The sequence below is a fragment of the Falco cherrug genome, chromosome Z, assembly GCF_023634085.1.
Source record: "Falco cherrug isolate bFalChe1 chromosome Z, bFalChe1.pri, whole genome shotgun sequence".
Taxonomy (NCBI): Eukaryota; Metazoa; Chordata; class Aves; order Falconiformes; family Falconidae; genus Falco; species Falco cherrug.
The window spans coordinates 62,370,530-62,384,193 of NC_073720.1; the positions used below are offsets into that span (position 1 = coordinate 62,370,530).

A 13,664-nucleotide genomic window follows, 5' to 3' on the forward strand; every position below is an offset into this window, starting at 1 on the left:
GGGCCGCGGACAGCGGAGCTGCGGCGCAGGGGGCGGCAATGAGCCTCCCGCGGCCTCCCGCCGGCCCGCTCCCCGCCGCGGCGCCGCCGCCGTAACCTCCTCGGCCATCCGTGCGAGGGAAGCGCTCCGGGGGTGCAGTGATCCCCTGGGTAATGAAGCTGAGGGCCAACATACAGCCAGCTCCAGTCCCCTAAAACTGCTCAAAAGGCTTTTTTTTTAAAAAAAAAGACAGGTATATGTAACCACTGCTTTCAGATGTGACAAGCAAAAGGCAGAAAGGGATGCTTAGGAATTGGCATGATGTAGAAGAAAGGTTTTGGCCACATCGTTGTGAAAATTATTTACTTTAAAAAAGAAACAGGAAGAAAACCTGTCTATAGTGAAAAACAAGATTGAAGAACAGAGGGTGTGAGTTAAATCCTTACAGTTCGCAAAACACGCCTGGGGAGAAGGAACTGACACTATAAACATGTCAAGCTGGGGCACAACAAGGTAAGCTCAAGACAACCACATGAGACTAAACAGAAAATTACTGGAACTGTATGTGAACTGTCCATTAGCATACTAAAAGATCCACGCTCCAGCAAAAAGGTCCCCTCCCAACAAAGCTCCCCGCCCCCCCCCCCCCCCCCCCCCCCCCCCCCGCACAACATGGGCAGTGTAAAACACGGTACCTTTAAATGGAGACAAACCTTCTAAGAACCCATGAGAATTAAGCATGGCTAAACCTCATTGTAAACAATTCTTCAAGGTGTATGAGGTGTATGCAAAGTTTGCTGTCTGTGAAGAGGCTGTGAGCTTTGTAGATTTCCCACCTAGCACCCATCTCTGTGCAGATATGCAGTAAGTATTTCAGCTCTGTGTGTGGATCGGCTCTTGCACACCAGGGTGAAGAACCCACATTTGGTATAACAATTGCATGGCTACCCAAAAGGTGTGTGACTAGACTGAGGACAGCAGCTCCTAGCTGTAACTGTGCCCTAGAATTTATGGTGTGCACAATGTGCTTGCCAACTAAATATAATTTATTGGCTGTGACGTGTCCTGGAAACTGCCTTAGCTGGGGTGACCCTTCCCAGCAACTCCTCTGCATCTGACTCAGCTTTACAACTAGTAACATAGACTTTTTATGCCTCCTTGAAATCTCTGTCACTTGTAAGCATGCAGAAAACACAAAGCAGTCTTCTAAAGATTTTTTTGTGTGTGTCTTATTTTAAACCTTTATTAAAAAAAAATATTTAAATTGTGCTTTAGAGCTGTCATTGTTTTGGGGGGAAGGCATCTTGCAATGAATTTAAAAACAAATTTTGTTTAACGGCTGAAATGCCCTTCTTTCCTTTCAAGTAGCTATCTTATTAAAGGCAGAGGGTGAGGAGAAGAGGGAGAACAATGTCTAGTCCATAACCCCAGTTAAGAGATTTGCCCTGTAGTTGCTTTTTTTTGTGATAAAAAGGTTTCCTCTTGTTTAATGGAATCATAGAATACAGTTAAAAATGAGCTCTGGAGGTTATGTAGTCCAGTCTTCTGCTCAAAGCAGGGTTAATGCCAAAGCTAGACCATGATGCTCTGGGTTTGGACCACTGGGGTCTGAAGATCTTCATAGGTGGAAATTCTGCAGCCCCCTTCGATAGCCCATTGCTATGCATAACTGCAATCACAGATTCCCCCACCCACCCCAAAATAAAAATTTTCCTTGATGTCACATGTGACTGTTTCATCTTGTCCTTTGTCCTGGAGTTCTGGACCTCTGAGGAGGGTCTAGTTCTCTTTAACCTCCAAAAAGATAGCTGAAGGTAGCAATCTGATGTCCCCACTTAGCCTTCACTTCTGAGAAGCACAATCCCAGGTCCCTGAGCTTCCTCCTATGCCATGTGTTTCAGCCCCCTTCCTTTCCTTTTCTTTGTCTGCTGTATCCATCTGATGTGTCTTGACCTTTACAGAGAATGTGAGGGACAGTTGGGACAGGCGTTACGTTGCATGAAGGGGGTGCTGCTTCTTTTAAAATAGTAATTTAAATCTCTTAAAACAATAATGTCTAGTAATGGTGCCAGGTACCCTTAAAAAAATGGTCCTCAACAAGATGTGTGAGAGATTTAATTCTCAGCTGCATGCAGAACAAAGTTCTATGCCTGAACTTAAAATACAGCAAGGTTAAAAATGTTAGTGACAACTGAAATTCCCTTTTTTTGTCAAGTATGAAGACATTGGTGTATAACAATTCCCCATTCTTATAAGAATACTTTGCTATTCAGATGTGCCTAAGAGTTAAAAGTGACATAAGGTAGGCATCGCCAAAGGATGCAGAAATCAGTGTGACTTACTTTGCTTATGGGTATGCAGGCATGGGGAGAAATTACAGGACCTGCCAAGTTCTAAATGAGCAATTCTCAAACTGAAAAGGGATCTCGACTAGCATTAGGTTTTGCAGGAGTGCAAGAATCTCCATGGAAACTCACTGTGGTATTTTGGGATTTGTTTCCTTCTTGTGCTCTCCCTCCTCACACTTAAGAGGGTCCCTCAAAAAAATTGGGTTTTTTTTCATTACACCTTGAAGACTGAAAGACTGAGGAGGAGAGCAGGTAAGTCACAAAACTGTTACAGAAAAGAGCAAAATAAAAATGCTAAAACCAACTGAATTCCATCAGAGTTTTCATAATAACTGTTTGCATTTTTGTTCTTTTATTCAAAAACATACTTTTAAATGTGGCATTAATATCTCCCCCAGATATTTGATCTGTGCTAGTCAAATGTTTCCGGTATACTACAACATGCGGAGTAAATTCCTTTTAGCAGTAACGTGCATAAATGTTTGTTTATCATGCTTTAATTGTTATGGAGCATGAGAAAAATGTGTTAGAAGACAAACTGGAAAGGCAAATAGAAACAAACAAAGGTAGGGTACTGTAACTAGAAAATAATGCTCTTCCAACACAAATTGGAGAACAGTATTGGTACTGCCCCTTCTGTTACATTCTGGTACTGTTCCCAGAAAAGCCTGAAACTAAGAGCAAGGAAGGAATACTGTAACCTGAAGGAACTAGCCTAGAGGGGATTAGATGACCTGCTCAAGGAGCTTCTGCTGAACATGAGGAAAACCAGAAAAATGCAACGGGACTATCCTGTGGAGGACCAGGAGATGATGCCTTTCCACCCTGTAAGTTTTGAAAGCAATGATGTCCCAAATATCAGAACAAAAGCACATGCAGGAGTAGGCAGTTTGTCAAGGCTACTTTGCCTCTGGCTGTAAATTATCATGAAATAACGGAGCTGACATCAACGGTCACAGGCTACAGGACACACCGGGGCTGGGAGAGGAATTCCACCCTTAGACCACATGCAGACTGGCAGGCTGCATATGCTGCCCACTGGGGGTTGCGTTCTGAAAGGAACTAAAAAGAAAACAGCATGTAGCAGGGTTATTTCCCTTCTATTGTCCTCCGTTTTTAATTTTCCGTTTTGTACCTTTTTGTACCATAATTTTTTGTCTACCATTATCTTCCAGTTAATGGAAATTAGTATCTTTGCTTCTCCACTTTGATGTTCCAAGTTATTTACTCTGATTTTAGGATCAGAATGACCTAGGGACTAATGCTTACCAACTTCTGTATGTCTTCTGCACCGTCTGCCTTTTTGTTGTCCCATAGGTGGGTTCATAACCAGTACGTTGTGCCAATTCACACACTGAGTCGAGGTATTTCTATTGTTTGCACCCAGTAGGGAGCTAGGTGGTAAACCACAAATGCCTGGCTCCCCAACTGAGGAGACTGAGGCACGGACTCCCGAATCTGACTAGAAGACCCTTCATGAGTCCATACACATCTCTTTCTGGGGACAAAGCCCGATTCCCCATGATGGATTTCCCACAGCTCACCTCAGCTCCGGAGGGATTTCAGGCCGGCCGGCTCCCGCTCCCTTTCAGCGCTCCATTCAAAGTTCTGTGGGATTCGCTGCAAGTCGCTCAGGCGATTCGAGAGCCCTTCACGTCGGATCCTTAACCGGATCACGTTCGGGTCACCAATTTGCGGCGAATAAAGAGACGGGACGTAGCTTGATGCAAGCAAGATGTTGATGTATTGTACACAATCAGGAGTTTATACATGTTTCAGAAGCTGCGCGTTTTAAACAGACTGGTTCTTTAAGCTAAGCATTGCATACTAGGCAATCCCCGATTGGTGGTTAACTACAAACAAAGGGCACTTTCATCAATTAACAGCAAGGTGTTACCTCTCCTTGGCGCCATCCGTTCCTCATTCCCGGCATGACTCATCCCATTGATTGTTATCTATTCACATTCCTTGTCCTCCCAGGGTTTGTGGCCTACAAGCTCGAGCACATTCCTTTCAGCTAACTGATTGCCACTTTATGGTCCTGATTTCCAGGCCCCCTCCTGCACCCAACTGTCAAAACTTTATATTATACAGTTCAGCAAAAGAAGACAGCCTTCATTGGTTAAAAGTTACGTAACTCCTTCATTACTTAGTTCTCAGTTTCCTATTGTCAAGCAATTCTATTGCTTCTCGTGTTCCTCTGGCTGATGAAACTTCCAGTCAGCTCATTCACCTTGTGGTGGTACTTTCCTCCTTTAAACAACTTATCAGTGCTTAATGAAGCACTTAGCAGGACATACAAAAATGCTTGTATCTTGAATTAACCATTAACAATTCACTTGCTCTGACTGTCTTGAAGTCAAACCTCAAATAATACATTTGGTTTTGTTAATCAATCCCTTAACAATTTGATACCATTTTCACTCTGAGCTATGGTCCATTTCTATCTTCCATCCCAAGTTAAAGGTTACCCTCTGGCTTTAGCACAGGTGCCCACTTCCTCCAATGATCTCCTTAACTTGGAGTTTGAGTGGATCACCATGCCCAAAGGACGTGTAAATGTGTTACTTGGATCAGCTAGTTAAGCCTGTTTGAGTTCAGTGTTGCCTTAAGTAAACCATGCAGTCATGCCCTATAGCATGCGCTGTGCTTTATTGCATGCTTGCCCTGTATGTGTAACAATATACATGTTATTGCCATTAAATTAATGATTGCCTGCAAAGTCTTAAAGGAGAAAATTATATGAGTAAAGTACTGTAATGTTAGGAAAAGCCTAATGCAAATTTTTCTGTACAGGCTTACCACAGCTCTCTGTACATAAAGTATCCATGTGATCACTGACTTTTCCTACAGGTTTCTTGCCTCCTCTGCAGGGTTCAGAGAACCTCCCCAGGGTTTAGTTACCATAGCATATCCAAAACTTCTACTAAATGCATCTTACATATTATAATTTCTTGTGCATCACTACATGCACAGCCTTTTCGATGGTCCTTCTCATTTAATTAAAAAAGAATAAAATCACAAACCCTGCCAGATTATTTTCAGAAGATCTTTGTGGTTATCTTCCCATAACAATCAGGGAACTGAGACAAACATATATTTAAGCCTAAAGTTTCACTGATTTTGTGTGGCTGATTTGCTTTACCTAAGGCTTGCTTCACAGGTCAGCTTCTCCAAGCCAAAACTTTCTCCACTCTTGACTGTTGCTTTTCGTGTATAGTCTAGCTCCTCTTCTGAGACTCCTTTTAGACTGTGCAAATGGCTGACCCATGTTTTTGGTTTCTGCTACTTTCTCTCCTTGTCCCAGTGCAAACAGACAACAAACATTATTTTCCAAATATCTTGTTACCTTTCTGACTGACTGCCAAAGTTGACTGATAAGCAAAGATTAAAAACCTGTTTGACTGCCTTGCTGGATGATTACACAGGTTGCTTGGAGCTGTGAGATGCTGGGGGTACTAGGTGAACTTGATGCTATAGCTGGCCCTCCTACTGTTACTGAAAATCATAACCAGAAAAACTCTCCAAACCAAATGGCAGTTTAGAAAGCCAACACTGGTTTATTGCAGCACTGGGTGCACCAGGGATCTTTCCTCCTGACACGCACATCAGGCTACACATTACATGCCTTAGAGGACTGGCATATTCATAGGACATTGCATGTTCATTGTCATTCATGTCATGCACAGGACTGGTTACAAGTTTCCCACTTCTAATGCAAACCAGCGTGCATCTCATCCTCAGATGGCTGCTGAAGCTTTTTACCAACTGCACATACTCCCCAAGCAGGGGTTTGCCCTCCTTCAGGAGGGCTGTTTGAGTTGGAGATTGAGATCTCCCATTACCACAGTTCCCTTTGTCCTGCTTTCAACTAGTTTTCTGTGGGTTGCAATACTTTATCAGCTTGTCTTCTCTTGTGGCCAGAAACTTCTCACTTGGACACTTCTTTCTGCATAATTTAGATGATGATTTTTTATCATTATCTGTTGTTTCCCAAAGTTGAGCCCCTTGATTACAAGTCCCTTCATTGATCAGTATTGAGGATTTGAAAGGGTGGGTCATTTGATGACTTGAGAGGATGGGTCAGCTTGACTTAACTTTGTGCACATAGTAGTTTAACATATAGTTAAAGACTAAATCAGGGGTCAGTAATTCGGGAGTTTAGGCAGCAATTTTCCCCTTTGGAACTTATTTGTATATATTCATATATCAAATAAGTCAATTTCTCTGAACTTATCTTAATTGCAGCAATACAACACTTCACCATACATTGTAATATAATGTATAAGCATACACATATAACAATCATGAGTACAGTAATTACAATTAACTTCCTCATCCATAGGTGTAAATCAGGAAACCAGGACATTAGCCAGTTCCAAACTTCTTGAAGTTCATAAAAGGTGTCATATTTCTGGATCTCATGCAACATTTTAGTATGTTTCCACATCTCTTGTAAATTGGTAGGTATTCTCCCACTTTGATCCATATACATGCAACAACTAGTATTAACAATAGTACAAATTCCACCTAGAGATGCCAGCATCATATTTAATACCATTCTATTTCACATAGCTGTACAAGCTACTTCTGCAACTTCTTCCTGCAAAGCCTTTATGGTATCTGCAGTGCCGCTGGCTATCTCTTCCATTACTACAGATATATTTATCATTGCCTTTTCCAGTTGAGCAACCTCCAACCAAGGAATAAACCACCTAGCAAAAGAATGAAATCCAGTGGGTCTTTCTATATAGGGGTTTTGACCCCACCTATATCTCTGCAGGTAAATTCTTAACCACAGATTATTATCTAATTTCTCAAGTACAGCCATATTGGGAAAAGTCACTCCCAATGTACAAGTACCTGACCTTCTCAGTGGTAAAGCTTTTTTGTGCTACACTGCAATATATCCAGTACCACCCAGTCCCAAATGGGACATTACAGTACTTACTTGTAGTTAATTCTGATGGGTTCATCAGTTGCATTGACCAACCACCGCTCAAAAACCTGAGTTCCATAAATGGGTACAGTAATTGGTTTTATTGGCTATCTGTGTGGTTTTTTGGATCATCATGAAGTGTCTGTTTTGAGTCTATGGGTTTCTCCTGATCCCACCGAATTTGAGAATTTATTATACCACATAATAGGCAAAATTTTATACATCTGCAAAACATGTTTAAACAAGTGTATACAAAGAGATCATGTTAACAAATCTCCCTGTATGTAATCCAATTCTATATAGGGTCTTATTTCAGTCCAAGAACAGTTCATTAAAATCTTGATTTGTAGTTTCAGAGGAGCCACTTCGTCTGATTTTCGCTTTACTTCAGGACTCCTTTTAATCCTGGTGTAATGGATCCGAGAATCAATTCCTTTAAGTTTTACTGCAGTATTAGTTATCAGTAATACAAAATATGGTCCTTTCCACCACTCCTTCAAAGGCTTATCCTTTGAAGTTCGAAGGTACACTCGATCTGCAGGTCAGAAAGGATGCACCAGTATGCCCAAAGATACAGGTGCTCCCTGTTGAATATACTTGTGCAATGAGGAAGGATTATTTCCCAAAGATAATAAATATTCAGTTAACACCCAATCACCAGAAATATGCATTTGGTCTTCCTCTCCTGTTAAATTTACAGCATAAGGTCTTCCATATAATATTTAAATGAGTTCACATTTTCTTAAATTTTGAAGTGATTCTGATTCTCATTAAAGTGACAGGTAAAACATCTATCCATTTGCAATTATTTTATTGACACAATTTACCCAATTGTTTCTTCAAAGATCTATTCATCCTTTCTACTTTCTCACTAGACTGGTGTCTCCAAGGTGTACGTAAATCCCATTTTATTCCAAAAAGGGCAGAAATTGCCTGTATTACTTTGCTATAAAGTGTGGGCCTTTCTGATGAGATCCCACTTGGAACTTCAAATCTTGGTATAGTCTCATCTAATAATTCATTTGTTACCTGTCTAGCTTAGTTGGTTTGGCATGGGAAAGCTTCAGGCCATCCTGAAAAGGTATCTACCAATACAAAAGATATTTATAATTATTGCATTTTGGTAATTCAGAAAAATCAGTCCCTGGCATAGCCCCTTTCTTTACCTCTCCAGGTAGAGGTCTTATTTTACAACATATTAGATTGTTTTACTATTTGATCAGCATAGCTTTGCATGTTTGGCCCTATTATATATCTCCTAACACCTGTGATTATAGCATGTGCCCCCATATGAGTTCGTATGTCTGCTGTAGCAACTTCTGCATTGTGGGAGTTGTTACCAAACACTGTCCAGTAGATGTTACCCACCACCTTCTGAAGTCCTTATACATTTTAGCATCTTAGCTAATGCATTCTCCTTGTCATTGAATTTGGGCACTTCAGTTCTCATTACATTTTGAGGAATCAAGACTCCCATTACTGCTTCATTGGCCACTCTCTTTGCTATTTCATCAGGCTTATGATTCCCTGGTATGACTTCAGTATATCCAGGCTGATGAGCCTTACAATGAATTACAGTCACCTCCTTAGGTTTCTGAATTGCTTCTAATAATTTCAGCATTTATGATCCATGCTTAATGAGTGACGTTTGTGAGGTTAAAAGTCCTCTTTCTTTCTATATTGCCCCATGTGCACGTATCACACCAAAGGCATATTTAGTCAGTATATATACTGGTTTGTTTATCCTGTGACAATTCCAAAGCTCTAGGGAAGGCAATTAATTCAGTTTTTTGTGCTGAAGTATTTGATGACAAGGGTTATGATTCAGTCATATCCTCCAAAGTTACCACTGCGTATCTGGATTGTCATACACTATTCAGCATAAAGGGTCCACTCCAGATTTTCCAGTGGAACACCCTTCAAATCTGGCCTAATCGTCCAGTTCCAATAATACTGCTTGACATTGGATCTAGGCAATAACCAGTGGTGTTCTTGTTGTTCCAGCACTGAAGTCAAGCATGTGGTACAATTTCTCTAATCCAATTTTTGCTTCCATTTTCACAGGATGTTGGTTTTGGTTTGGGGTTTTTTTGTTTGTTTTGGCGGGGGGGGGGGTCCCTTAGTAGTTTGGAGTTCTGTTTTAATTTTACTTTTATTGATGCAGTGTTAGCTTTCCCTGGTACTTCAGTAGCCTGTATCAGCAGAAATACAGCGTCCACTATTTCTTAGGAGATTTCTGGTTCACTTTGTTGTTCCCCTTGCAGCAGATATATTTGTGCCTTCCAGGCCCTTTCTTTTGGGATATGCAACTGAATGGAGTTCTCAAAAAAACGGTATTTGGGCCTGTAGTTGAGTAAATCCTGACCTAAGAGTGGTATAGGGCATTCCAGCATATAGAAGGACTCATGTATTAACATTTTCCCTCCAATCTGGCATTCCATTGGTTTTAAAAATGGCCTTAATTCTCTCTTTCCAGTAACCCCAACAACCAGCATATTAAATTTACTGAGAAGCCCCTTATAACTAGTTACTATGGAGTAAGCTGCTCTTGTATCTATCAAGAAATCTATAGTTTAATTCCCCAGCTTTATTGGCACCAGGGGATCTGCTGGGGATGCCTCTACGCTTACCCCCAGTCCCCATAAATCTGAATCTTCTGTACCACTCATTAGCAGGTCTGCCTCTGGAACAGATGCAGATGGGGGTATCCAATTAGTTGATTGTTTCTTTGGACATTAATTTTTCCAATGCCCTTTTACCTTGCAAATCTTGCACTGATCTTTCCCCAGAGAGATTCTATTCCTTTTATTTCCTCCTATTCTTCATCCTCTTCCACACCCTCATCCTCTCAGGAAACCTCTTCCCTGAGATAAGGTTTGGGCTTGGGTAAATGTGGCTGCCGAAACTGCAGGGTTTTATTATTTTTTTTTACTTTCTCTTTCTTCCTTTTCTTTTTTCCTCTCCAGTTCCCCTCTGTTATTAAACCTTATAACCAATTTCTATCAGCTGAGATATCGACATTCCAGACATATGATCTAGTTTTTGCAACTTTCTTCATATATCTGGAGCTGACTGCCTCACAAACAAAGTAGTAGAAGTCATTTATTGTTGGGGAGAAGGGTTCGCCGGAGTCAAGAAATCGCTCAATATGAGTTATGCATCTTGCTCCACTTTATTAGTTTCTAACACTACTTGTATAGAACCGATACACATGCATATTCGTAAAGCAAAAATATAATTGGTTCTTAGTCTCTAAGCGCGTGCGGTTCTCACACCCCTAATTATCATGACTAAATAAGCATTCTATCCATGTAGCTAATTGTGTTGCTGTGCTTCAGCCTTGTAGTTTGTTACTCCCTATTTTCCCATACGGGTCCCTATCTTTCTTGGCCCTGCACCTGCTTTCCCAGAGCTGTAGCTTGTTACAGCCACGGCCTGTTGGCACAACATAATTACTTGGTCTCAGGATTCAAGAATAGCTCAAGGCTGCCTTTCTTGTTAACTTCAGTACAATTCTGATTACAGGCCTATTCTAATACCAGGCCTGGATTGTGCAGATCTTCAGAGATTCTAAGGCCACACTTCTGCAGCCATTCTTCTACAATTTATCATCTTATTCTCTTCCCGAGATTTCTCCATCACCATTCTTTTTCCTTAGGCAAAAATCTCTCCCTGTTATTAACAGCACTATCCTGAAACCATCAGTTGCACACCCTCTTCTTTAGGTAGTCTAAGCGTGCATGGCTTACATCACAAAGATAGTATACTCTTCTTTTTGTCTCTACCAAGGCTGACTCCCTTGATTAGAAATCCCTTCATTCGTCATTTTGACAACTCTAAAGGGTCAGCTCGACCTAAAACTCTGTGCACACATAGTTAAGCATGAAATCAGAGTTCAAGAATTTGGGAGTTTTAGACAACATTTTTGTAAGCCAACAATGATGTGAGCCACCCATCATGTCAAATATCATAGCGGTAAAAGTAGCAGGGCAAAAGTCTGTCAAATACCACTGCGTGGAGTTTACAGAAGAGAAGCACAAATATATGTAAATGTGCTGCTTCTGCTAAGATTGTGCTCTAAAGTCTTCTTATGATGTTGTTCCTTCTGCAGGAAGGGTTGAATGCCCTTCTCTTGTACTTCTAGGGCTATCATGGAGTCTCTTGTTCCTTGTTTCAACTTTGGAAAGGAGGCAAAGGATACACTTCTCACTCTCTGTCCCTAACAGTTAAGAAATGAAGTGTGAATATACAAACTTCTTGTGTCTTCAGGGTAACACCAGGCTGGTGTCTTTGTTAGCTCCCTTGATTCAAATGAGCCTGTAAGCACACTGAGTTAACACTAAAGTACTTAATTTCATAGTACACCTAGAGCCAAAATTTCTCAAGATAGTATTTCTCTTCATTGTATTTCTCTAGGTTTTTTTCTTTGCTACTTATCTTTCCTTCTAAAAAGACTTAAATTTGAACTGGAGAGTTGAATTATCTCCATAGAAAGCCTGGTGGAACACCAGAAGTAAGGCAGCGGAGGGAAACATAAAATGTGACATCCTCCTTCCAGTGCTTTCAAAAGCAAGTTATGCTGTGTAAATCCACTACAAACAATTAAGCCACTCCAGGCTGGTGCAGCTATCATTCCATCCTCCTCCCAATCTCCTGTTCTTTTGCTCTCTCCTCTGTCGATACTGACCTAGCTGGTTTTGCTGGTTCTGGTAGCTGTAACGTAGAAAACCGCTCACTGCTTTATACATAAATTGTTCTACCGGTTCTGTCCCCCCTGTAGCTCCCTGTGCTCCGGTGCAGAGGAGGAAGGGAATGCCTCGGTGGCAACCACAGCAGAACTGCCGGGGGAGGGCAGTCTGAGGGACCATAGGCACTTCGGCGAGGAAGGGGTGTGGAGAAGAAACGGCCAGAAATGTGGTAAATCTTCACTTCTGATTGAAATCATAGGTGGAGGTGGTTGGCCTGTGGTGGGTGAGGCAGAGCAATGGGGAGAAAAGCAGCTGTACCTTCTGCCAGCTGCGGCAATTTTCCGTAAGGACAAACCCGGAGGCATTTTCATTTGGCACATTTGCCTCATGTTTGTTGCCATTAAAAATGTTTTCTCAACTTGGGTATTCACAGTGCAGCGTTTAGGCATCTCCAAATGTTAATCTTGATGCCTTCAGCCCAAAGCCTCCATGGTAATGAAAATGAACCATGTTGGAGGCTTTGCATTTCTCTCCAAAGCCTGTGAAGTTCGGAACACCCTGTCCAAAATGAATTTAATGCATGAGAGAGGGAGGTGAGGCCAAGCCTGAGCAGGGGCACCTGGCTGCCTCACGTGCGACCGTGGGGCTTGCTGAGGTGCTGTCCAAACTCCCCAGTTACCAATTCTTGTAGCCTCAAAGAGGGGAAATGACATCTAATGATTGAGGGAATGCTTAGTAAAATCAAACGTATTGGTACAAGTTTGACTTTAAGACAATTGAAACAAGCGAGTTAATTCCAAGATATAAGTGGTTTTCTATAACCCGCAAAGCACTTCATTGAGCACTGATAAATCCTTTATCCAGGAGAGTGACTTCACAAGATAGATGAGCTGACTTCACCATGAGGGATATGCTCAGCAAAACTAGGGGAAGGGTTAATTGTGGCAGCGGGAAGGAGGCCTCCAACTCAAACAGCCCCCCAAACGAGGGCAAAGCCCCGCTTGGGGAGCATGGGGAGCATGTGCAGTCGGTAAAAGGCTTCGCGCTGATCTGCATGGGAAGTGGGAAACTAGTACCAGCCCTGAGCATGACAACGCACACGCCATGTACTATGGATATGCCGGTGCTCTATGGTATATAATGCGTGCCCTCGAGCAGCTTGGTGTGCACGCTGGGAGGAAAGATCCCCGGTGCACCCAGCGCTGCGATACACGCGTATCGGCTTTCTAAACTGCCATTCGGTTTGGAGAGCCTCCCGGTTACGCCTCCCGGCAGCAGAGGAGCTCGGAGCCGCGTGATGGGCCCCACCCCGCGCCGCCCGGCTGTCCCCTCAACGGTCCCCTCAACGGTCCCCTCAACGGCGGCGGCCGGGGGCAGCGCGGCCGGGGTCGTCCCGCGGTAACGGGCCACCCCCCCGGGACCGTGCCGCGGCGCCCCCCGCCTCACCGCGCCGTGACGTGGCGGGACGCGCTGCCAGGCGCCCAGCCCCGCCCCGCCGTGACGGGCCCTGCACACCCCGCCGCCCCAGCTGGCGGCCACCCCCGCGACGGCGCCGATGACGCCCCAGCCCAGCCGCAGCCCCCGTTGCCGGCCCGCCGCGATCATCTGAGCGCCCCGCCCCCGCGGCAGCTGTCCAGCTGATTGGCTCGCAGCGCCAGGCCGCACCGCCGGGCGGGAGAGGCCCGGAGCGGCTGGCAGGAGGCGATTGGC

The 13,664-nt window shown here is 43.2% G+C and overlaps 1 long non-coding RNA gene across 1 annotated transcript; it reads left to right on the forward strand.

Annotated features, from left to right (window-relative positions):
* The first annotated feature begins 141 nt into the window (after positions 1-141).
* Positions 142-7,411, forward strand: LOC114016500 (uncharacterized). Its single transcript, XR_003560968.2, has 3 exons — positions 142-492; positions 2,990-3,154; positions 3,645-7,411. It is a non-coding gene; the product is annotated as an uncharacterized LOC114016500 (long non-coding RNA).
* The last annotated feature ends 6,253 nt before the right edge of the window (positions 7,412-13,664 follow it).